General features: G+C 56.8%; 1 protein-coding gene across 1 annotated transcript in view; it reads left to right on the top strand.

Annotated features, from left to right (window-relative positions):
* Nucleotides 1-2,810, top strand: part of FSCN1 (fascin actin-bundling protein 1) — a gene marked incomplete at its 5' end in the record, with an annotated part of 19,600 nt that overhangs the window by 6,124 nt on the left and 10,666 nt on the right. The window lies entirely within an intron of this gene.

Below are 2,810 nucleotides of genomic sequence, written 5' to 3'. Positions count from 1 at the left end.
ATTCCTGCTCCAGCTCAGGCTTGGCTTCCCTCGCAGTCCCACAGCTGTGTTCCCTGGGGGAGCCCAAGTGGAGAGCGTTTGTCGGAGGGGAATTTTTATGCGATGAAATAGCCCTGGCGGAAGAGAGTCGTAAAGCTCCTTGCATACAAGACTGAACGGTTGCCTGCCCCGGTGGAAGCGCTGTAATTCAGAGATGGTCCCTGATGGCCAGACTGCTCATTAAACAAAACCCTTTAAATAACAGAGCATCCAAATGCGGAGGCTGTTCTCCTGCCGGGGCCAAGGCTGCTCTCAAAGGCAAGGCTGTCTCGGGGGCCCCAGCACTAACGCACGCTTCTCGTGACCCATCCCAGGAGATGGATGCCATGGGAGCAGCCCAGCACCTGCTTGGTGGCCAGAGGTTTCCCATGCAGAGCCAAGAGGGATGCTTCTCTAGCCCTGCTCCCTCCAGCCTTCCTCTTTCTGTGCTCTGATTCACAGCCCCCCAGGAGCCTGGTGTGGGCTTCTCCAGCCTGGCCTGCTCCTGACTTTTTTGCTCTTGCTTCCTGGCACCAATGCCATCTGCCCTGGGTGCACAGCCTGCTCCCACACCTTCGTTGCACCCAGCATGGGGCTAGTCCAGGCTGCTACACAGACTAGTGCCTGTTCTTGCTGGCTCCCAAAGAAGCTGCCGCCTTTCCCTCTTAATGCCTTGAATTCAGCCTGACCTTCCAAGCCCCCCCACCCCCCTCCCAGATCTGCCTTGGCAAACATCTGCCCCAGGGGTAGACCCTTAAGACAACCCTTGTTCCCATCTCTTCCCTTATTGCCTTGGTCAACCATAGACGCTTGCAGTGTAAAACCTGCCGTAGTCGGCCACCTGAGATGCTGGTTTCCATGTCCCAAAGGGCTGGAGAGGAGCTTGCCAACCTCTCCATTCCCACACTCGGTCCTGGAGGAACGAATCCACCCAGGGAATGGGCTGGCCACAGGCAGCAGCTGTCCATCGAGTCTCCTGCTGGCTGCCTCGTGCTCCAGGGAGGTCCTACCCTGGCTCCAAAGCAGGGAGCCTGCCGGGGCCATCCAGCTGCTTTCCCCAGCGGCCATGCTGCTGCCACCTCCCTGCCAGTCCACAAAGACTGTGCTTCTGACTTCAATTAGCAGCTTTGCCAAGGTCAGGCAGGAGGCTGATTTCCAGACTGTAAATTTCCTAGGAGCTGTAATTAAAGTTTTGACTGCAGCAGCAACCGCAGCAGCTCTGCAGATAGCGACGCCGAAAGCCTTTCAGAATAAAATGGGGTCCTGGGGCTCAAATGAGGCTATGTCCAGGGGGCAAGTGGCTCCAGGCCTCGCCTGGGGCTGGGAGTCTGCCTTATGGGGCATGAATGCCTTTGGGGGGGATCTGGGTGGGAGCCTGCTGGAGAACGCAGCAGCCGGGCTTCTCCGCCTTGTTCTGGGCTTAGCGTGCATGTTTACAGGCCCTAATCGCTTTGTTCCAGCTTCTTCTCTGTCCGGCGTCTTCCCCCACAATGTCAGTATGAGAGCATGGAGCTGATGTGGAGACCACAGGAAACTGGCTTAGCACGTTGGTATGAAGGGTCAAAAGCCATGGGCTGGATATAAGCCCATGTCTGAGATAGGAGCAGGGGGTTCTTGCAGACTGGCCTGTATCTGCTAGCCAGGGGACTGGGCGGGATGGGGGAAGGCCTAGGAGAGGAGCCTGGGGGGGCTGTGATGCTGCAAAGCTTGCAGCAGCCTGGCAGCTAAATCCTATGTCTGGCAGCTGCCAACTTTATCTACTCCGGGAGTTTTTGGGGTGGGATGTGGTATGGGGGGTGGGGAATGGATTTCTTTTCTTTTTCCATTTTTTTAACCTACCTGTTGGCAAGCTAACTACTAGGAGCAGAGAAGGAGCCTGGCTTTTCTAGCCCTTTCCTAAACTGTAGGCTCGGCAGTGTTTGGGGAGGGGGCAGGGGGATCCTTTTAGCAGCCCACATCTCTAATTCTGCATGGCTGTGACCCTGCAGCCTTCTGTTCAGTCTCAGTTTCAGGCCTTTGAAGCATTGTTATGCTGGGGTCTGATTGCATTCCTTTCTGCTGAGTCTGTGTAACCCAACGCCAGCAGGGCTTTTTGAGGAGGGGGTGTTCGGAGAGCCCTCTACCCGCTCCTCCTGTGGTTTGCTCGGTCTCTGTGAACCTCTCAACAGGCAGGGCTGGCTTCACTTTAAATGAGACCCTCTGCAGCCTAGAGGGGGATGCATCTTGTGGCTCCTGGACGTCCCCAAGGGACTGAGCGTGCAGCATGGAGACGAGGAGCATTCGGGCACTAGGGGAGGGATGGGTTGTGGGCAGCCAGGCTCAAGCGAGTAGCACCACACAGCAAAAACGAAACGCCGTGGTGCCAGCTTCTCACTTCCATCCCCGGGCCCCTCACCCCAAGGTTGGAGACTAATCTCCTAGGCCTGAACGGTTCCTGTGCGAATGCCGGGATGCAATCCAGCTCCCCCAGCAGCTGCAGCGCAGGGCCTGGGAACCTGGGTCTTGTTCAGTGCGATTTCACGGCAGCTGGCTAGCTATCTGCCAGCTGTTTCTACACTCCAGCTATTGCTGCAGACTCCATCCATAGCGCCCTCCCTCCTTGGCTGGTCTTGGGTAGCAGGTAAGGAAGACCACTAGGGGCCAAAGGCTCTATGGATGGTCGGACGGAGACCACATGTCAGTCCTCAGCGCTAGATATAGTGTAGAAGGAGCTGGACTGGAGTGGCCTCTTGCTTTGACTGAGATACCGACTACCTGGAGTAAAGGGAAGAGATGATCTACAGCACGGGTGG

The sequence above is a fragment of the Alligator sinensis genome, unplaced genomic scaffold (assembly GCF_000455745.1).
Source record: "Alligator sinensis unplaced genomic scaffold, ASM45574v1 scaffold402_1, whole genome shotgun sequence".
Taxonomy (NCBI): domain Eukaryota; kingdom Metazoa; phylum Chordata; order Crocodylia; family Alligatoridae; genus Alligator; species Alligator sinensis.
Note: the sequence above shows the minus strand (reverse complement) of the source record. Positions and strands in the feature narration are given on the sequence as shown.